The 23,252-nt window shown below is 39.1% G+C and overlaps 1 long non-coding RNA gene across 1 annotated transcript in view; it reads right to left on the bottom strand.

Moving 5' to 3' along the window:
- Positions 1 to 659: 659 nt before the first annotated feature.
- Positions 660 to 23,252, bottom strand: part of LOC139034710 (uncharacterized) — a 32,144-nt gene continuing 9,551 nt past the window's right edge. The window contains exon 2 of the long non-coding RNA XR_011487198.1: positions 660 to 1,041. This is a non-coding gene — a long non-coding RNA (uncharacterized lncRNA). The remainder of the gene's footprint in view (positions 1,042 to 23,252) is intronic.

Below are 23,252 nucleotides of genomic sequence, written 5' to 3'. Positions count from 1 at the left end.
GTGACCTCTTAAGTTTTTCACTAACTGTTCTTGGAGATAGATAAAAAGTACAAATTTCTTGGAGGGCATTCACAGCTTGCATGATTTGTAACTAGTTCATGTTTCTGATTTCATTTCTGAATATATCTGCCATTGCATCCATACCTGACTACTCATCTTTTCCAAAATTCAATCTGTGCTTTTCTGTTAATGTTTATTAGTTCACTTTTCCCTTCCACCTGAGGTAACTTTTCCCTTGTTTATTTTTATTGAAGATTTATTTGTCTTTCCCAACTTTTGCACATTCTAGATGCCCAGAAAAAATTTTGGATTAAATTTGAGGCTATTTGTGTCTCCTCTGGAGAGCTTCAGTGATCTGGAACTGGTTTGAAAACAGGTTAGAAACTGGAGGGATGAATCATGAGTATTTAAGTAATAACAGACTAGAAGTACTCTTGAGTGACTTGTTATACTTCTAAATGGCATTTTTCACTTCCGGCTTTTTGTTGAAATTTTAATATGTCTATTTATTTTGAAATGTATTACACTTGGTGGAAATTTTTAAAAAGTGAAACATTTAATATGACTGACTTCCCAGATTGACTAAATTATAAATGCAAATAAGTTTGATACTGTAGATATTAATATAGAATTTGAAATAAAATGAATATTTAGAAAAATATTTGAATGAAAAATTGTTTTATTTATTAAGAGGATGAGTCATTAAGCTGATAGGAATATGGCCTTTATGTGCACTACATAACGTTTTCCACTAGAGGGCAGGAGTGACTCATGATTGCACCAGTTCAGCTCAGTTCAGTCACTCAGTCATGTCCGACTCTTGGTGATCCCATGAACTACAGCAAGCCAGGCTTCCCTGTCCATCACCAACTTCTGGAGTTCACTCAAACTCACGTCCATCGAGTCGGTGATGCCATCCAACCATCTCATGCTCTGTCATCCTCTTCTCCTCCTGCCTTCAATCTTTCCCAGCATCAGGGTCTTTTCCAATGAGTCAGTTCTTCGCATCAGGTGGCCGAAGTATTGGAGTTTCAGCTTCAGCTGAAAATGATTGCACCAGGCAATAGTAAAATGTTTTGGTATTATTCTTGAAAGGCAGTTTCCAATGCAAAACTGGACAAAATGCATTTGCAATTAATTTAAAAACCACATATTCTGTTGACTTTCTGGTTAAGTGGAACAAGCTTAGTAGACAAATTATGCTTTATTTTAGAACATTGCTCTCACCTTAGTTTTCAATTTTATTTCTCATTTCATGTATTCATGTGTTAAGTTCTGTTCTGTGGTAGGTTCTGTGCTTTTCCTGGGAATATAAAGTCAAATAAGACATATCCTAGCTTCAGAAAACCCCATTTCATTAAAAAAAAGTTTTGAGATATAAATATGTATATGACATAATGCATTGAATGCGTACAATGAATGAGGCACTGTTCTATGTGTTTTACTTCTATTGTCTGACTTACTATTCACAACAAATCTGAGAAGTATTAGGCATTAGTATTCCTGTTTACAGGTGTAAATGGAGGCTCAAACAGGTTAAGTACCTTGCTAAGTATCACGCAACATATAAATGGTGGGGCCAGTGTTTGAATTTAGGTAATATAACCTGACACCTGGCCTCTTAATCATTGTGCTACTAAAGTATTTCCCGCAATGTTCTATTCTCAGAAAATAATCACTTGTGGAGAAATGAGACATCCTGGGGAAATAAACAGTGTCTTATGAATTAAGTGCTTCCTCTTGAGGTCTATGATAGAGTGTCAATAAAGGTACTTATCTTTCTCACCTGGATTCTGAAGTTTAATGAATAAGACGAGAGTAGTGGCCAAATAAGACAAAAGATGGGGCCAAAATATTACCATTATCACTGATAGAAACCAAATTACAGGATTTGGCTTTAGGTTTCTTTGCCAGGTGGGCCTGCTGATGCTGAGCTCAGGACTGGCAGTTTCCCCTTAGCCCTCTATGAAGGGGAGCCCAGGCTTAGTAAGCCTCACCAGTCAGTGCTTGCTCCCAGCAGAACAGAGTCCCTAAAGGAGCAGTGATACAAGTTTTTCCTATAGATACCTCATACCCCCCCAAAGGCAGACTCCAGTTCAAGCATGCCTAATTTATTCTTCCCAAATTATCAGATAAGTCACTCCATCTCCTTGGAGCAGAGAGATACCAGTAATTACAGTGAGTGAATTTTTTTCTGGCAAGTAAATACCAGAAGTAGTGGCAATGCATGCCTCTAATATTTTCTATCTCCTGTCAGCTACTTACTACTTTTTTTTTTGAGAAAACCATTGGGTTCCCCCAAATATGTACACATCCCAGTCCTCAAGCCCGTGAATGCTAGGTTACACGCGGCCCAGTGGTAAAGAATCTGCCTGCCAATGCAGGAGACATGGGTCCAATCCCCGGTCCAGGAAGATCCCACATGCCTTGGAGCAGCTAAGCCCGTGTGCCACAGCTACTGAGCCTGGGAGCTGCGACTACCGCAGCCCACACGCTAGAGCCTGTGCTCTGCAACAGGAAGCCACTGCAGTGAGAAGCCAGTGCACTGCAACTACAGTGGAGCCCGCATTTGTTGCAACCAGAGAAAGAGCTGCACGGCAGTGAAGGTCCAGTGCCAAAAATAAATAAATAAATCAATCTTTTTAAAGGAGGAATTATGATGCAGGTGGAACTAAGTTTGCTAATCAGTTGACTGTAAAATGGGAGATTATCCTGGTTTATCCAGGTGTGGTACGGACTGAGTGTGTTCCTCCACAATTCCTGGGTTGAAGCCTTAACCACTAATGTGATGGGATTTGAAGGGGCCTTTAGGCAGTAATTGGTTTTAGATTAGGTCATGAAAGTGAGGCCCTCATGATGGGATTAATGCTCTTGGAAGAAGAGGAGTATCTCTCTATGAGCACCCATGGAAGAAAGGCCCTGTGAGCATCAGACAAGAAGGCAGCTGTCTGCAGGCCAGGAAGAGAGCTCTCATAGGAGCTCAGCTGCACTGGCACCTGATTTTAGGCTTCCAGCCTCCGGAGCTGCGAGAAAACAAATGTCTTTTGTTTGAGTCACGTAGTGCACATATTTGGCTGCACTGCTCAGCTTGTGAGATCTTAATTCCTCAAGCAGGGATCGAACCCATGCTCCCTGAAGTAGAAGCATGGAGTCCTATCCACTGGACTGCCAGGGAAGTCCCTGTGGTACTTGGTCATCACAGCCCAAGCTAAGACAAATGGGTATGGTTACCCTTAAATGTCTAAGCATCACATAGATGGCAATGTGACAAAGTATAGGCCTCCAAATTGTGGAAAAATAGACTTTTTGACAAAACAGTGTTTGGTGCAAGTGGGACTCCTGGTCCAGAGGAGGGTATGGTGTGGATCAGAAGGAGTGAAGCTCAGTGAATTAAAAAGCAGGAACTCCACAGCTGTCTGCCTTACCTAAGGCCCCAGGAGATGAAATGAGGCCTGTGTGATACAAACTTGTAGCCCATCAAAGTAGATGCCACTTTCTCTGTTTCCCTATTATATGCCCTGGCATTTAATAAAGGTCTAAATATCCAGTCTTTCCCAGGTATGCTCCTGGACATAGACATTGTACAGCTTGGAAATATAAAGTAGCACAACTTTACAACCTAGAGGCAAATGTGACTAGGGCATTAGTCATCTGCAAGGAGACCCAAGGGGAAGAAAGAATTTCATACAGGGTCAGGAAATCTGATCCATCTAGTCCCTTTCTCCATTCAGAGAGTCCTCGGAGTTTCTGGACTTTATTATCATCAATAAAAGTTATGTTTCCTTTTATGAAGGGAAAGCCATCTATGTGTTCATTTGTCCTAGCGGCATATGTATGCCCAAGAGCTTGGGCCATGAGGAGTAGGCCAGCTAAAAAAGCCTTGGGGACAAGCATGCCCACCAAGAGGTACTTTCTCACCAAGATGAGTGCTTGAGAGATATGACCGTTTAACCACGGTAGATTTAATTTAATACATCCATTGCTCATTTGGTGACTCCTTTTTAAGTACTAAACATTGCACTTAGGTATTTGCTAGAGATAAAATATGTAAACACATAGTTCCTGTCCTTAATAAGCTCAAAGTGTACTTTGAAAAAAAGTACATGGATAGCTAGAACACAGTATGATATAAGTAAAAAATAAAGATGTTTATGAAGCAATCTTCAATGGCCCCAGAGCATCCCTGTGTGCTCTTCGGGATATGCCAAGAATACAAGGTTCTGAGTTCCCTTTCCTCAGGGTTGCGTTTGCAGCAGGCAATCTTCAGCATAAAGGAATATCTCCCCGAGACAAAAAGATAGGCTTGCTCCCTACTCACTGTAAAAGTGGTGAGTCTCCGAGTGTAGTGTTCCTGTCCTGTGATGCAGCCCACTGCATATGTGAATGACTCTCCAGACCATCCTGTGTCATCCCTGTGAGCCTTGGAGGACCCGAGGACCCAGCACACAGGAAGCTTTGGCTACCACTTCTGTTGTCATGAAGTCCTTTGTCTTTGATCTAGACATCTCATGTCTTCTGCCAGCACCATGAAATAGTAATAAGCTAGTTTGCCAGCTTGTATGTAGACACTTCACAATTTCTTACTGCCTTGGGGAAGTAACCTGAGACTTGAATGAATATGCATTGCCTAGGTTGACAAGAAGGTCACATGTACCACTTAGATAATACTGAGTCAGGCAGAGCTGCCCTATGACGGCTTTCGCTGTCTTTAACTCTGAGCCTCATAGATCTACCTGGTTCATTGGTCCTGTTCTTGGAAAAATGATGTGCATATTCTCCTTGCAATAGATCTTTAATAGTTCATGGTTCCTAGTGTAAGAGAGAGGGTATCTCTGATCTAGGCATGAGCCACAATCTGAAGTGTGTGAGAGAGAGAGAGAGAGAGAGAGAGAGAGAGAGAGAGAGAGAGAGGTTGATTCAGATCCTTGCTTTTTCAAATAATTCTATTTTGACTTTGATACTTTTCCTTGGCTCATTTTAATGTGAAAATTTCCTGAACCTTTAGAATGAAGAGGGTTTGGGGAAGAGTTTTTGTTTGTTTAATTTCACAGAACTTTGTCTTTTGTGTGGTGTTAAAAATACGGTGGCTTGCATTCCAGGGTTTTCTGGCTTTGTTTACCTGTACTACTTTGGCCTAGACATTCTTAGTCCTTTTCTCACATTCGGCTGGAGTTTGATTGCACCCCCATCTGTTCTCATTGTTCTGCCCTTCCCTTGTACTCCTGACTCTATAACAACTTCTCCTTCCTGAAGGATCTGACTGATAAAGGGGTTCTGTTGTCAAATCCATCAGAAGATGCCTTTGTTTTCTCCACAAAACAGGCACCAGTACCATACAAGTTTTGTGGCTATTAATTGGTCACCTACACAGTCATTTGTGTTTTGTGGTTTGTAAGCAGTATCTCGTTATTCAACTTTCAAATAAATGTTATTCTTGGGTTTTTGACTTTGCTATCTAGTTGCCCTTCCAGTTTTCATGTGAAGATTTGAAAAAATGAAAAAATTATGCTGCCTCTGCCCCTTCTTCTTAGGATCCATATTAAAATTCTTATCAAGTATAACTATTTATAGCATTATCTGGGCCACTGTAATCATGCCACATGCTGTCCCTAATGCATCTACCTGAGGCATTTTACAAGAATACTTCAGCTTTATGAAGCTATCCTTGAAAATGTCTTCAGATCATTTTCCCTATTGTATCTAGTATATCTTCTGATCTTAATTTGATTTCTCTCTTGGAAGCAATCTTGTTGATTAGCTGACATGAATAAATACCCTTGGTAGTTCTACTTATCATGATAAATTATTTACATATTCAGTTCAGATTAACCCTTATTTTGGTCCCATTGTTTGTGCCAGGCACTGTTAGCTAGGCATCAGAGACACAGAGTTGAATAAGCTGTAGACCCTCAACTGAAGGAGCTCACAGGTACATTTGTTTGCTGGTGTTAGGGATGTGTCCTCACCTCAGATAATGTCAGACCCCTAAAAGCAACCTCTGATGTGGAGAAGAAATTTGGTCATTCTATTATAACTAGTAAAATTTCCGGGAGGCAAAAGGAAACAAAGAATGTTACTGAACCTCGCGTTATTGTGGAGGACAAGACTCTGAGTACTGATATTAAAAGTTCCTGGTGTTTGTTAATAATCTCAATATATATTATGATCACATACACCTGGAGAAGGAAATGGCAACCCACTCCAATATTCCTTCTTGGGAAATCCCATGGATAGAGGAGCCTAGTGGGCTACAGTCCATGGGGTCACAAGAGTCAGACACGACTTAGTGATTAAACAAAAAATACATACACACACACACATATATATGATTAAATGTTTATGTTCCTCCAAAATGCATAGGTTAAAACCTTAATTCCCAAGGTGATGGTATTAGGAGATGGGATCTTTGGGAGATAACCAGGTTGGGAAGGTGAAACCCTCATGAATGGGATTAGTGCCCTTATAAGAGAGGCCCCAGAAGAGATCTCTTGCCTCATCTACCACTGAGGACACATGGTGAGGGATGACAGTCTACAAGGAAGGGGGTCTCACCAGACACTGAATCTGCTGACACCTTGATCTCTGACTTCCCAACCTCCAGGCCTGGGAGGAAAAAAAAATGTCTGTTGTTTATAAGCCACCTAATCTATGTTTTAAAAAGAATTTATTGGAGTATAGTTGCTTTACAATGTTGTATTAGCTCTGCTGTACAGCAGACTTGAATCAGCTCATGTATTCACATGTATCCCCTCTTTTTTGGATTTACTTCCCATTTAGGTCACCAAAGAGCATTGAGTAGAGTTCCCTGTGTGATACAGTAGGCTCTCATTGGTTATCTATTTTTTACATAGTAGCATATAGATGTCAATCCCAATCTCCCAATCCATCCCACCCCCTTTCCCCCCATGGTGTTGATACATTTGTCCTCTGTGTCTGTGTATGGTGTTTTATTATAGCCTCCCAAGCAAAGACTATATATATATATATATATATATATATGTAAAATTTTTGTGATGAGAGTGCTTATCCTAAAGATCAGTTAGATCACTTATTCCCAGGAAGACTAGGAAGGGAACTGGGAATAAACAATAGAGAAATAGTCCATGAAGTTAACTCAAGGAATTAGAAAAATAATCCACAATTTATAGTGCTACATTTGACTTCGTGATTATAGTTTTATCTTAAAACACAGTGCTAACAATTTACTTTGAAGCTGTATTATCCTTACCTGGTACTCTTCTTTTTATACCCCCTTGAGGCAGGATAGTTTTGTTTGTTTACCTTTGAGAACCCTGCTTGTTTTTGAAGTTTCGGTCACAGAGGCATGCTAAGTTGACATTTTCAGTGAAAGTTTATCATGCCTTCCAGATCCTTCTCTTAGGATTTCAGTAAAATTTAGTTTTCTATGGTTATAAATATTTGAACATACAAACTCTGAAGACTAAACACAGATGAACAGAATTTTATGTTCTGAACAATGAAACTTAAAACTGTTGGTCCTTTAGTGGACTGGAACCTGGTGGTCCAGAGTCGACGATGAGAGAGTGAAAGAAGGAAAGAGGCTAATATTCCCTGAGTTATGCAGCCAGCTTCAGCGCTCTAGGGAATCAGCCAGAAATAGAGAGAGAGGGAGAGAGAGAGAGAGAAAAGAAAGAAAGACACGGGGACCAAAGCTGTGATGGAGTAAAGGCGTTTTAATCAACATGGCGTGGGCATATATACTGTAGTTATTCTCAGCAAAGATAAAGATAAAAATTCCAAACTTACAAAACACAAGGCGATCCCTATTAAAGAGAGAAGAGGGTACTTATCATCATAATGAGAAACTAACAAAGGAAATGCCTGGATTCCTCAGCTCAGGGAAAGGCGTGCCTCTCCTCTTAATTCCTGAATATTCAGGAATTAATAAGGGCCAAAGGTTTCCTGACAGATCCATAACAGCACATGGGAAGCCTCCTGTTAAATGCTTCCTGACAAAAACAATATCAATTAAACTGAAATATTAAATGATGAGCATGATTACTACTGTGCTCCATGAAATTTAAGGACATATAATAAGTAGTGAAATTTGTCACTGAAGTATTATCTGTTGAAGAATAGTATAGACATAATCCATAAAACATATTATTGTATTAACTGTAAGGATGATGCTGAGATTATGAGATTTAATACATTATACACTATTTTCTGTATTAGTACTCCTAGAAGAAATTTTTCTTTATTTTTGGCACCTGGAATAGTTATGCTGCTCCTAAACCACTGTTTTGTTCACCTTGTAGGCACCTTGGGCCTTCTAACTGATCATGTTTCTATTTGCATTACCTGTTAGGAAGCTCAGAGTCAAATCTGTGGCTGACCCATAGTAAATTTGAGGGCTCTTTTGATGTATGTTATCTATCCTAATCTGACACCTCATCTTAACTTTCACCCTGCCATTATTTCTTTCCGTTACTTTCTATTATAACATATTGAGTCAGTTCAGTTCAGTTGCTCAGTCGTGTCTGACTCTTTGCAACCCCATGGACTGCACCCTGCCAGGACTCCCAGTCCATTGCCAACTTCCGGAGTTTACTCAAACTCATGTCCATTAAGACGGTGATGCCATCCAACCATCTCATCCTCTGTTGTCCCCTTCTTCTCCCACCTTCAATCTTTCCCAGCATCAGGGTCTTTTCAAATGAGTGAGTTCTTCACATCAGGTGGCCAAAGTATTGGAGTTTCAGCTTCAGCATCAGCCCTTCTAATGAATATTCAGGACTGATTTCCTTTAGGATGGACTGGTTGGATCTCCTTGCAGTCCAAGGGACTCTCAAGAGTCTTCTCCAATACCACAGCTCAAAAGCATCAATTCTTTGGGACTCAGCTTTCATTATAGTCCAACTCTCACATCCATACATGACTACTGGAAAAACCATAGCTTTGACTAGACAGACCTTTGTTGACAAAGTAATGTCTCTGCTTTTTAATACGCTATCTAGGTTGGCCATAACTTTTTTCCCCAAGGAGTAAGCATCTCTTAATTTCATGGCTGCAGTCACCATCTGCAGTGATTTTGGAGCCACCCCAAAATAAAATCTGTCACTGTTGCCACTGTTTCCCCATCTATTTGCCATGACGTGATGGGACTGGATGCCATGATCTTAGTTTTCTGAATGTTGAATTTTAAGCCAACTTTTTCGCTCTCCTCTTTCACTTTCATCAAGAGGCTCTTTAGTTCTTCACTTTCTGCCATAAGGGTGGTGTCATCTGAATATCTGAGGTTATTGATATTTCTCCCAGCAATCTTGATTCCAGCTTGCACTTCATCCAGCCCAGCATTTCTCATGATGTACTCTGCATTTAAGTTAAATAAGCAGAGTGACAATATACAGCATTGGCGTACTCCTTTCCCAATTTGGAACCAGTCTGTTGTTCCATGTGCAGTTCTAACTGTTGCTTCCTGACCTGTATACTGATTTCTCAGGTGGCAGGTCAGGTGGTCTGGTATTCCCATCTCTTTAAGAATTTTCTATCTTTTGTCATGATCCACATAGTCAAAGGCTTTGGCATATTCAACAAAGCAGAAATAGATGTTTTTCTGGAACTATTGCTTTTTTGATGATCCAGCAGATGTTGGCAATTTGATCTCTGGTTCCTCTGCCTTTTCTAAATCCAGCTTGAACATCTGGAAGTATATGGTTCACGTACTGTTGAAGCCTGGCTTGGAGAATTTTCAGCATTACTTTACTAGCATGTAAGATATTGTTTTAATTCTTTGATGAGCCTCTAAATTTTAATTAAGAGATTCAAACAAAGTGAGCAGCTCACATAAATAATTATGAGTGGTAAGTATTTACACAATCTAGCTCAGTTGTGCTGTGTTGGTACTGAATATGAGGAAGCAGGAAATTTCTCTAAACTCTATATGAAGAACTCAGACCCATAATGTAGAAGGAAATAGGAAGTCAGGTTTAATAATTTCTCTCATTGGCGCATCTCACATCTTGTATGTTCTGAGGACTGTGACTTCAAACTCTCCTCCTTTTCTTCCCTGGTCTCTGTGTTCAGTGCTTGCCTTACAGTACAGATCCAAGAAATGTTACAAAGGGAGACTTCTTGCCCCCAAATATCTTCCTTGTTGCCTAAAATTCTACCAGACATAGGTTTATTTGGACAGCCAGCAAATGCCTGTGGATAAGTACAGCTTTATAAAACTAACAGAACTTTAGAGAGCCCAAACAATTCTCTTTTTTAAGTGAGGAAATTGAGGCTCCTTGAGGTAAAGCAATTTGCCCAAAGGTGTACAGTTTATAAATGGTAAAAACCAGGAGTGGAAGTCTTGACTCAAAACCTAAAGTGTATCAGAAAATAGATTTTTAAAAGAACTGTATGGCATGGTATAGTTCGTTATATATATTTGGTATACTTGGGCTTCCCTTGTAGCTCAGTCCGTAAAGAATCTACTTAGCATTTGTAACATTTTCTACTGAATGAGTGCTGCCTCTGGAGCTGGTGGGGAACCACCTAGCTCTTATGGATTCAGTATTCATCTAGGTATGACGGTCATGAAAATGAGAATGGAAATCCAGTAGAGCAGGAAGAGGCAGACTGGAAAAATGAATATGTGAGAACAAGAAGCAATAAACCACAGAGGGAAAAGAAATAAAGGATAAGACTGTGAGGAAAAGCAGAGGCAAATGGAAAAGATAGAGACAAAAACAGTAGTGAAAGAGACAGAAGAAGGAGAATAAAAGGGAGCAAAATAAAAACAGACCAGAAAATGGGGCTATGAGAATGAAAAGTGAGTAAGAAAGACACAGTAAAGACTAATAAATGAAAGAGATGAGGAAAGTCCCCCATAGGCAGTCAGATGTTCAACCAGATGTTGTAAATAGCAGATGGAACAGCACATTTAATGCTTAATACTAAAAGAAATTGGATATTTATTGTACTTTCTAAGTTGTGGAAAGGCACCAATATGTTGCCCTAAAATGAAATCAATCCAACAGTTAAAAAAGTAAACCAATAAATAAAAACCAAAACTTTTTGGATAAAATTTTAGAAGGAGGAACTTCATTAATATATTAATAGATTTTTGGTCTACAGGGAAGTAGTTACACTAGGCTATTAAAAACAACTGTCACCCTAGGTAGGGTCTATCTTCCTTTAAAGATGCAAATTAGGCAAGGACTCTCAAATGTTACTTTGGATAAGAAAGTTACAATTATCTGCTATAATAATGTGCTCTTTGGTTCTTGCTTTATTTCACAGTGGCTTTAATTAAAGGCCTAGTGATGTCGGAAAGTCACATTAATTATTCATCTGCAAACATTTACATAGACTTCCTTGCTCCCCTTCAATAAATTATCAACTTCACATCTCCATAATTTAATCAAAATGACTAAAAATACACCATCTCCAGTCCCTGCCCCTCCTCTCTGGGCTTTGTCTCTTTAGCATTATTTGTTACTGGAGAAGACTTCCCACTGTTATGAAGAAAGAAGAGAAGAAAATCTGTCTGCTGAAATTGTGTGGCTAGTGTTTAGTTTTTTTTTTTTTCCTACACTGTCATATTGATTGGAATAAAGCTGTGGTTTGCAAACGTCCATAATTTTTTTGGAGCAAGATAAGAGGTACTGTGGAATCATGCTATTATTAAAAGACAACATGATGTTGGGATATATTAATAGAAGCATAATAATTCAAGAATAAAGCAGCAGTTTCTCCTATAATTCTCTGAGTGTGAAGAATCAAAGCTTCAGCCACTAAGCATATAGAAAACTCTTAAAAAAGGAAACTTCTAGGGGTTACAGTTGAAGGACAAGAATAAGTACAGTTAGACAGCCAAATGTAAAATTAGAAATACCACTTAAAATTTTCTCAAGAAGGCAAAATGTGTGATTTGATAAGTAGTTACTTAGTAGGTCTACAGTTTGGTCTAACTCTTAAAGGTATGTTGGCAAATGGTTAATTCCAAGGACTCACAAAGAATGGTAATGGGAAGAACATGGACTTTGGAGTCAGCTGGACCTGAGTTCAAATCTGAACTCTGCCATTTATGAGTGCTCTGATTTCAGACACTTATTGAACTTTTCAAAGTCTTATTGATAATGCCTTGGCCCAGAAGCATTTACTTGATCACAAGGAGCAGAAATCCATTCAAGCCTAATTAAGTATAGCAGATTTACTAAAAGGAAACAAAGGAATCCCATGAAACACACATATACTAGAGCCCAGCTTTATAGAATTGGAAAGTTTACAGACAGCTCTTATTTTTCTCTGGATATTCTCCTAGATTCTCTTATTTATGATTCCTGTCTCAAGATTTGTATTTCCTGAATTAAAAAGGGTCTAGATAAATGGAAGTACATCTCATGTTTGTGGATCCAAAAACTTAATATTATTGAGAGAACCATACTTCATAAATTGATCTGGAGAGTCATACAGTCCCTATCAAAATTCCAGCTCTTTTTTTTTTCCTTATGTACATTGTCAAGCTGACCCTAAAATTCACATAGAAATCCCAGGAGAACTAGAATGATCTTGAAAACAAAGTTGGAAGACTCATACTTCCTGATTTTAAAACTTAATACAAAGCTGTAGGAATCAAGACCCAGTGCAGTTATGGTGTGAAAATAGACCTATCCAGTGGAATATAATTGAGAGTCCCCAAATAGATCCATACATTTAAGGTCAGCTTATTTTTGACAAAGATGCCAGAATATTCAATGGTAAAGAATAGTCTTCTGCCCCCTATTGGGGGCACTGAAGCAACTGGATATTCATACACCAAAGAATGAAGTTGGACCTTTACCTGTAGCACATGCAAAAATTAACCTAAAATGGATCAAAGACAGAAAGTTAAAAGTGCAAAACTCTCAGAAAGGAAATTAGTCTATATCATTATGACCTTGGATTAGGGAATGGTTTCTGAAATCTGACACCAAAAGTGCAGGCAACAAAAGCAAAAGCAGATAAACTGGATTACATCAAAACAAAAATATTTGTATATCAAAGGACACTATCAAAAGACTGAAAAGACAATCCAAAGAATGGGAGGATATGCTTGTAAATAATTTATCTGATAAGGGTCTAGTATTCAGAATATATAAAGGACTCCTGCAGCTCAGCAAGAGAAAAAGGCTCAAAATGAAAAGCAACACAATTTAAAAATAGGCTAAGGACTGGAAAAAACATTTCTCTGAAGAAGAAACACAATTAGCCAATAAATATGTTAAGATGCTCAGTATCATTAAGAATTAGGAAAACACGTGTCAAAACCACAAGGAAATACCACTTCACGCCTACTAGGAACTATAATCAAAGAGGTAATAATAATAAACGAGATGATAATAAATGTTGGCTAATATGTAAGGAAACTAGAAACTTTAAACACTGTTAGGGAGAGTGTAAAATGGTATAGCCACTTTAGAAACAGTCTGGCAGTTCCTCAAAATGTTAAACACAGAGTTTGCTATATGACCCAGCAATTCTACTACCAAAATACAAAAACTTGTACATGAGTGGTCACAGAAGCATTATTAGAAATAGCCTAACATGGAAACAGTTCACATATCCATCAACTGAAGGATGGATAAACAAAATATTGTATATCTATACAATGATTTCATAAGAGGACATATTAGAACATGGATGAGCCTTGAAATAAACTACTAAGTGAAAGAAAACTGCCATAGAAAACCACAGACTGTATGATTCTGAGTATATGAAATGTCCAGAGTAGAAAAATGGATAGAGACAGAAAGTATATTAGTGGTTACCTGGGCATTGGAATTGGAGAGTGACTGCAGATAAATATGGAATGTCTTTGGAGAGATGAAAATGTTCTAAAATTTACAGTGGTGATGATTGTACAACTTTGTGACTATACTAAATATCATTGAGTTGTACACCTTAAATTGGTGAATAATGTGATAGATGAATTCTCAATAAGGCTTCTTAAAAAAATTCATATTTTCTGACCAACGGTGACTCTAGCTTACTTACCGGGAGCCATGGGGGAAGGATTTAATGTGACATATAAGGCTCCCAAGCCAGGCTTCAACAGTACGTGGACTGTGATCTTCCAGTTGTTCAAGCTGGATTTAGAAAAGGCAGAGGAACAAGAGATCAAATTGCCAACATCTGTTGGATCATCAAAAAAGTGAGAGAGCTCCAGAAAAACGTCTACTTCTGCTTTGTTGACTATGCCAAAGCCTTTGACTGTGTGGACCACAATAAACTGTAGAAAATTCTTCAAGAGATGAGAATAACAGACCACCTGACCTGCCACCTGAGAAATCTGTATGCAGGTCAGGAAGCAACAGTTAGATCTGGACATGGAACAACAGACTGGTTCCAAATTGGGAAAAGAGTACGTCAAGACTGTATATTGTCATTCTGCAATAATATATTATTAATAATAAATAGTATATTATTTAACTTATATGCAGAGTACATCATGAGAAACGTTGGGCTGGATGAAGCATAAGCTGGAATCAAGATTGCTGGGAGAAATATCAATAACCTCAGATATGCAGATGACACCACACTTATGGCAGAAAGTGAAGAAGAACTAAAGAGCCTCTTGATGAAAGTGAAAGAGGAGAGTGAAAAAGTTGGCTTAAAGTTCAACATTCAGGAAACTAAGATCATGGCATCCAGTCCCATCACGTCATGGCAAATAAATGAGTAAACAATGGAAACAGTGAGAGACTTTATTTTTCTGGGCTCCAAAATCACTACAGATGATGACTGCAGCCATGAAATTAAAAGATGCTTTTCCTTGGAAGAAAAGCTATGACCAACCTAGACAGCATATTAAAAAGTGGAGACATTCTTTTGCCAACAAAGGTTCGTCTAGTCAAAGCTTTGGTCCTTCCAATAGTCATGTATAGATGTGACAGTTGGACTATAATGAAAGCTGAGTCCCAAAGAATTGATGCTTTTGAACTGTGGTATTGGAGAAGACTCTTGAGAGTCCCTTGGACTGCAAGGAGATCCAACCAGTCCATCCTAAAGGAAATCAGTCCTGAATATTCATTGGAAGGACTGATACTGAAGGTGAAGCTCCAATACTTTTGTCACCTGATGTGAAGAACTGACTCCTTGGAAAAGACCCTGCTGCTGGGAAAGATTGAAGGTGGGAGGAGAAGGGGATGACAGAGGATGAGATGGTTGGATGGAATCACTGACTCGATGGACATAAGTTTTAGAAAGCTCTGAGAGTTGGTGATGGATAGGGAAAGCTGGATTGCTGCAGTCCATGGGGTCACAAAGAGTCAGACATTACTGAGCAACTGAACTGAACTGAAGTCTCCCAAACTGGGTCACAGCTTCTCAAAAATGTAAGTTGAGAGTAATTTATGGTTATTTTATAATACAAAAATATCCTGTATATCTCAATATTGGGAGAATTCAATGAGATATAAGAAACACCAAGAAAAGTGCCTAATTATGTTCTCCTTTACCAAACTGATTTACCTTTCACTTCTTGAAAGATTGAAACAACCATGGTTAGATATATTACAATTCTTTGTGGCATGGTTACCTGGGAAGATGAAGCAAGCTGAATCTATGAAAGTGACAAGGTGAAAGTGAAAGTGTAGTCGCTCAGTTGTGTCCGACTCTTTGTGATCCTATCGACTGTATGTAGCCGCCAGGATCCTCAGTCCATGGAATTTTCCAGGCAAGAATACTGGAGTGGGTTGCCATTTCCTTCTCCAGGGGATCTTCTGGACCCAGCGATTGAACTCAGGCCTCCCGCATTGTGGGCACTCTCTTTACCATCTGACATGGCAAATGGTTTTTACATTTGATATTCTTAGTTTTGAACTTTTGATAGGTGGTGACCTACTGAGTTTATGTAGTTGCATTTGATGCTCTGGATTTCTAATAAAACTTTTGCTATATGAGTGTGGTTTTTCAGATAAGGGTTAGCCTGTGGCCTCAGTCTTAATCAGATCTCTCACTCGACTGTGGCATTGTGCTGGCCACAAATAACCATCAGTGTTTCTATTCATGTTTTCTTGTACGTTTCCTCTGAGAGAGCAGCCATCAACAGGTAGCAACTCCTGCATGGTCACCTGGGGGACTTCTGATTATGCCAACTAAGCCTTTCTCAGAAGTATGAACATTTATTTTGGTATCAGTTTCTTTATATCCCCAGATAGCATAAACTAGATTCAAGTAGATCAGATCTTTTTATAGTTACACAGTTTTGCTTGGCTCCATTGGTGATGGAGAGCAGAATGCGTTGGCACTGGTTACTTTGACATAGCCAGAAGTATCTCTGAATCCTGCATAGTCTCAGAATATACAAAATTGCTTAGCAGTTTGAGAGCCAGGATCCGGATGATACTAAACACTTATGCTGTAGATAAATATAGGGCAGTACTGCTGGTACTTCTGCATCTGTTTTATACATGGTTTATTTTTAATAGGCCGCTTTCACACTACTTGTTGTCACCACTTCGTGTTATAATAGGTAGAGTGGGAGAGTGGATAGAAGATGGAATTTATAGTCAGACTGACGTGTCAATTCCCCATGATTTTTACAAGTAGGAATTACATTCCCTGTATATGTCACTTCACCTTTATGTGATGAACATAATTCTTCCCTGAGCTGTGGTGAGGAATAAATCGTGTATGTAGAACCATCCTGCACATATTCTTGCTGAGGACCTAGGGTTAAAAGTTAGACTATTTGTTTCTTTGGTCTAGAAGAACTGTAATATAGCGTGTGCTCTAAAGTCAGAACATCTGAATTCCAACTTCACAACATACGTAGTCTAGTCTTGGTTAAGGTGCCTCATGGACCTCAGTTTCTGCCTTTGTAAATGGAAGATACTTCCTAGTAGTATTGCTGTCAGGGTTAAATGAGACAATGCAAAATGCCCTGCACCCAGCAGAGGCTCAACAACGATCACTCCTCCTACCCAGTGCTTTTTCTCCCAGAGTTGTCTCCTACTTTAGAGAATCATTGCTCTATGGAATTGCAGTGCTGAGAAGATAGAGACCTCCATTGCCATTGCCATGACAACAGAATCAGAGACGTGAAAAATTTCCTCCCAAAGCAGTGAGCAACTGTTAACAAATAGCACCTTTTTAATCGGTAGCAAGTATGTGATTTCTTTCCTCCTCTTTCCCTCTTTGCTTTAACTAGTGCCACCAATCCTAGTTGTTTACTGTGAAAGGATCAAAAGGAAAGGATGGAGATTGATTTTCCGATTGGGTAAATGTTAGCAGTGCTAGCTAATACATTACTATCACCTACCTATTAATTGCTGGCTTCAGAATACTGTAGAATATACCTGGGGTTTTATTATTATCTGAAATTTAGACCTTTGCAAAGTTAGTATCTGCATTTTCAGATGTATTTAAATTATACTTTACAATCTTTACAAGTTAAAATAGTTGTCTAGTCTTTCTTTCACCCTCCAAATAGGATTATTTCTAAGAGGAATTTTTCTCCTCTTTGATTTGACATACCTAAAGTTGATTCAGTTAATTTCTGTAGTAATATATTTCACTCCCTCACAGTTGTTATGGCTTTAATTAGCAATCTTATCTACTAAAACTTAAGCCTCTTCTCTCTCTTACCAATGATACAGATATATTGATAGACTGTCATCACTAATAAAATATATATTTATATGCTCTATTAAGAAATATTACAATTAGAATCTCTTCTCTAAGATAAATAGACTTTTGTCCTTTTATTATGTTACATAGTATAATGCTATTTTAAAACAATACATTTCACATAAAACATATTTTAAAAGATTGCACTGAAAGCCTACTTCCTTGAAAGCAGTTTGGTAGAACTGTGACCAAGGTCAAGGTTCAGGGATCAGTAAAGAAGTTATTTCACAAAGAAGGTTAGATGGCAAGTAGTTCTGTCTTAGAAAGCAGAGGGTGTGTCCCTGTATGTTATGGCCCAGCATTCTTGCATCAAACTGATGAAACAAGTGCCAATTCATTGTTCCTGGAATCACCAAGGGTGTCCAGTCAATACAGGACCCAAGAAACATTCCCAATAGCTGAGCTTTAGTTTGAAGTACCACCAGGTGGCGCTAAACCACAGCTAGGACAGGAATAGATAAGGATCTAGCAAGAGGACCTCTGGAATTCCTGGCCAGTTAGCCAATGTATTGACCCCAATTTTTTTTTTTTTTCCATTTATTTTTATTAGTTGGAGGCTAATTACTTTACAACATTGCAGTGGTTTTTGTCATACATTGAAATGAATTAGCCATGGATTTACATGTATTCCCCATCCCGGTCCCCCCTCCCACCTCCCTCTCCACCCGATCCCTCTGGGTCTTCCCAGTGCACCAGGCCCGAGCACTTGTCTCATGCATCCAACCTGGGCTGGTGATCTGTTTCACCCTAGATAATATACATGTTTCGATGCTGTTCTCTTGAAACATCCCACCCTCGCCTTCTCCCACAGAGTCTGTTCTATACATCTGAGTCTCTTTTTCTGTTTTGCATATAGGGTTATCATTACCATCTTTCTAAATTCCATATGTATGTGTTAGTATACTGTAATGGTCTTTATCTTTCTGGCTTACTTCGCTCTGTATAATGGGCTCCAGTTTCATCCATCTCATTAGAACTGATTCAAATGAATTCTTTTTAATGGCTGAGTAATATTCCATGGTGTATATGTACCACAGCTTCCTCATCCATTCGTCTGCTGATGGGCATCTAGGTTGCTTCCATGTCCTGGCTATTATAAACAGTGCTGCAATGAACATTGGGGTGCACGTGTCTCTTTCAGATCTGGTTTCCTCGGTGTGTATGCCCAGAAGTGGGATTGCTGTGACCCCAGTTTTTTTTTTTTTTTAACCTCATACTACTGTTGCTATGCATTTTGCATGCTATAATTCTTTATTTTACACTCAACAATTATGCCTGGATTTTTCTATGCCTGTTAAATTGGTGAGGGACTGCATGGAAGCTCTGCACTTTTAGTAGCTGGGGGACAGGGTAGGGTTGGTTGTAAGACAAAAGTATTTGTTAAAGCAAATGAGCCTTGAAGTCTCTCATTTCAAAGATCCATACACAAGTTTTCTCAGTTTGTTCTGTGGATATATCTTGATTCCAAACACTAAATGAATTCAAATATTTGCTTATGGCTGCAAAAAGTTTTTGGTGAAAATATAAACTCCACAAAATGGATATTTTATCCCCATGATGGCAGACTTTCAAATAGAGTCAGTGATCTACACTAATGATAACAAGAATGGCAGATAACATTACTTGCCAGGCCAATTATCTGCCAGTCCCTAGTAGTAGTAGAAGTGTTAGTCACTCAGTCGTGTCTGATTCTTTGTGACCCCGTGGACTGTATGTAGCCTTCCAGGTTCCTCTGTCCATGGGATTCTCCAGGTAAGAATACTGGAGTGGGTTGCCATTCACTTCTCCAGAGGATCTTCCCGACCCAGGGATCATACCTGGGTCTCTTGCTTTGCTGGCAGATTCTTTACCACCTGAGCCACCAGGGAAGTCCCTATAATAGGCATTTTCACATATGTTACCTCATTGGATCCTTATGATAACCATGAAGTAGGAAATAATAATTTTTATAAAGTACACAGTTGAGGCATAGAGAGGTTAAGTGGCTTTCTAAAAATTATTAAAAAATAGAGCAGAGTTGAAACTGAGAAAACCTTTTGTCATTTAGAAGTTCAAATGCAAACTCTACATTTGCATTTGCCATATTTGATTCTAGATATCAAAAAGGCATATGATAGAAATCTGCCAAGACCCACAGGACAAGAAGAAGTGTATTATTTCCAGAAATTTGATATATAATATAAAAATATCTGCCTATTTAAAAAGCTACAGTAAGATCTTAGTAAGAGCCATATTACAGATATGTAAAATTTACTTAAGAGTAGGTCTCTTAGCTTGGGTTCCCATTAATATTTGTTTTGAGTCAAAGGCATATTTAGAGTTGGTTTATTTAAAAAGTAACTTCAGAAGAGAGGGTTAATTGATGAGGGAGTGAAAAGGGAGGGAGGAAAAGCCAGTTAGGTTGTGTTCATTGTCAGTTGGTTACTACTGATCATGCCAGGACCTTCTGAGGAGCTTTCGAACTGAGAACTGTAGCTTGTATGCAAGGAAGAAGGATTATCCATTGGCTCCATCCCACATTGGTCAAGTGTCCTTGCAAGTGTGGGCATCCTTGTGCTGCCAGATTCCTGCCAGTATCCCAGGCAACAGTGTCAGAGATGCTTCCGAATAGGAAGGGGTACTTGGTATAGGCCACTGTGAAGCAAGTCACTGTTAGGTTATTCAGTGGGAAGCTGAACTAAGCCTCCAGCAAGGCTGGAATGAGAGGTAGGGCTGAGAAGATTTAAAACAGTGCACAGGAAAGGTCCCTAATACTGGGGGACATTTCCTTTAGAATTATAGAGTATTAACCTGTGGGTTTTGGTAATAATGAGTAAATACATGTTAATTTTTCTAAAATGGTATTAAGGCTATGAACCAATTTGTTAGAAGTAAAATATCTTTTAGGCCATCTAACTTTTTCCTTATTGTGTTACTATAAACATCAGTGTGCCTCAGTTTTTTAATTTGAATTCTATTTTTATGGTTGCTTCTGATTGTATTATTAATGGTACACAAAATCCAGATATTATTGATTCCTTCAAGCTCATTAATTATAAAAGTTTAATTTTTAAGCAGGATGTTTAACTATGCAAGTTAACTATGTAAGTCTATATCTTTTAAATGAGAATATTCATGAACAGATTCAGAAAACAGGATAACATCTAAATCAACAATTTTTTAACATTAAAAAGTAGCAGAAGTATTATCAGTTCCGATAGTTAATCAGGTTGCTAATTCAAATAGAGATATCAAGTTCTAGTGGAAAGAACAGTGGCCTTTGAGTCCGAAAGGTTGGGTTTTACTATGTGGTTTTTACTACTTAAAGAGTTGCGTGATCTTGACAAAGCAGTTCAAAGCATCTCTGAATCTCGGTTTTCTTCAGTTGAAAACATGAGCAAAACCATGTATTTCACAGGGTTTTAGTGAGGATTTATATGAGACTACATACCCTGAAATACATAACATGGTGCCTAGCATATAGTAAGTATGCCATAAATATAGATGAAATTAAATCTGAAATGTATGCCCAACTGAGTATACCAATCCATATACTGATATGTATGTTACCAGACCAGAGGCTATCTTTTTGAAATATCTGGTTCTTGTTATGGCTTGTTTCTTCATATCTTTTGAGTACTAGCCTAGAAAGATCTCTGATGGCTCTCATCAAGTACGACTTTCCCCATTTGAAGTATGTTAGTGAGTATCTCTAATGCCCTTCTAGAAAGGAAAAAACCTCAGAACACTTTAATCCTAAAGACAGTGTTCTTTGTGGCAAGCAACAGAAATGGATGGTGATTAGTTAAAGCAGAGAAAGTCTAGGATGTTGGGTAACTGGTGGAAAAGATGGGAAGTCTAAAGGATCAGAAAGGAAGCCAGGGAGCCAAGACGACACCGTGGGAACAATCCAGTGGGGCCTCACGGGGCAGTTCCTGGCACCTCCACCGCTGCTGGCGCCGGGCACTGGATGCCACACCTGGCTGCCCTGACTACACGCTGGCTGCCAGGAGGCGGGGAAGCACTTCTGGCTTCTGCAGTGGAGAGTGTGCTCTGCTTCCCACTGAGAATCAAACTTCGGGGAATTCTATGAACACTGGAAGAGGGTCTTCATGCTTAACAGTCAAAAAATGTTAACAATCAAAACATTTGAGTCTATCCCTTCTGATACCCACCATCTGCCCATATATTTTTCTTTATGTTTACACTTAAAAATAGGCTTCCCTGGTAGCTCAGTTGGTAAAGAATCCGCCTGCAATTTAGAAGACCTTGGTTCAGTTTCTGGGTGGGGAGGTTCCCCTGGAGAGAGATAGGCTACCCACTCCAGTATTCTTGCGTTTCCCTGGTGGCTCAGACGGTAAAGAATCCACCTGCAATGCGGGAGACCTGGGTTCGATCTCTGGGTTGGGAATTCCCCTGAGGGAAGACATGGCAAGCCACTCCAGTATTCTTGCCTGGAGAATCCCCATGGACAGAGGAGCTTGGCGGGCTACAGTCCGTGGCGTCTCAGAGTCAGACACGACTGAGCGACTAAGCACAGCACACACTTAAAAACTGGAATCCCCGCGGACAGAGGAGCCCAGTGCCCGACACTTCACGGCATCTCAGAATCAGACATGATGGAGCGGCTAAGCACAGCACATATTTAAAAACATTCCCAATAGCTGAACTTTAATTGAGAGGCTACCAGGTGGCAATAAACCACAGCCAGTTCAGGAATAGATAAGGATCTAGCAACAGGACCCCTGGAATTCCTGGCCAGCTATTAATCCAGGAGAGGAGGGCAGCAGAGGATGAGACGGCTGGGTGTCATCTCGGACTCAATGGGCATTGTTGTTCATTCGCTCAGTCGTGTCTGACTCTGCGACCCCATGGACCGCAACACTCTAGGTTTCCCTGTCCATCACCATCTCCCTGAGCTTGCTCAGACCCATCCAGTTGTCATCCAGTTGTCTCCTTCAGTGGACATGAACTTGGGCAAACAGCAGGAGATAGTGAGAGACAGGGAGCCCTGGTGGGCTGCAGTCCATGAGGTCTCAAAGAGTTGGACATTACTTAGTGACTGAAAAACAATACTTAAAAAATATATAATGTGCGTTATCTTCCTTACATTCAAAATATAACCCAATTCCTCTCTTCCATTTTAGAAGACAATCCAAAGTCTAATATTAGTTACATTTTCCAGATTTAAGTTCAATGGGTTGTTCTTCTGTCTTGATATTATTCAGTCTGTGGACTGACTGTAAAGTTACCTGCCACCATCATGTCTAAATGAAATAGTAAAGGAAAAGGAAAGAAACAGAAAGCTAGTTAAAATTGTAACTATATAAATAACACAGGAAAAAATAATGAGATTATTGTGGCTACAGACCTTGTTTCTGAAATGAATCTTTATCAACCCTAAAACTTAGTATTTTAGTACACTCTTAGAAAGCATCTGAGTTTCATTCCATGCCTTGAGCCCAGAATTTAGGAATTTAAGTATGTTATTTTCTTACTTAAAGCAGTCTAGTGCCATTAAAAGTAGTCCTACCCTATAGTTCTTCATGCTGAGTTTACTGTCTTCCAAGAGTGAGAACCAGCTTTCTCAAAGCCTTGCTTTCATAGGAACTTAATGAAATGGTTGTATAATTTTTTTCTCCTTTCATCTC

Source organism: Odocoileus virginianus, chromosome 4, assembly GCF_023699985.2.
Source record: "Odocoileus virginianus isolate 20LAN1187 ecotype Illinois chromosome 4, Ovbor_1.2, whole genome shotgun sequence".
In the NCBI taxonomy this organism is placed as follows: Eukaryota; Metazoa; Chordata; class Mammalia; order Artiodactyla; family Cervidae; genus Odocoileus; species Odocoileus virginianus.
The sequence above is the reverse complement of the archived record's forward strand: the minus strand, read 5'-3'. Positions and strand labels throughout refer to the sequence as shown.